Source organism: Babylonia areolata, chromosome 23 (assembly GCF_041734735.1).
Source record: "Babylonia areolata isolate BAREFJ2019XMU chromosome 23, ASM4173473v1, whole genome shotgun sequence".
NCBI classification, from domain to species: Eukaryota; Metazoa; Mollusca; class Gastropoda; order Neogastropoda; family Buccinidae; genus Babylonia; species Babylonia areolata.
In genome coordinates, this window is record NC_134898.1 from 18,942,926 (window position 1) to 18,943,267 (window position 342).

Consider the following 342-nt stretch of genomic DNA (forward strand, 5'->3'; position numbering starts at 1 on the left):
ACGTTGACGGTGATGGTACGCGCGCGCGCGCGCGCGCGCGTGTGTGTGTATGTGTGTGTGTGTGTGTGTTTCCTTTTGTCTGTTTACTTGGCTGATTGATTTGTTCTTATTCTTTCACTTTGTTTTTAAAAAACATTTTCATGTTCTGACTCTGAGTGTCTTCTCTGAAAGTGAGAATGTATTTTCAGTGCAACATTACATGCGAAAAGATGCTAACACAAACAAGTGAACAAGCATGAAGTGAAAGAACATACTATGTAAATAAGACATGAAAGACAGCATCACAACAAACGGAAAACTCCACATGGGACCGTTTTCACGTTCCCTACGCGAGGGTAAAAC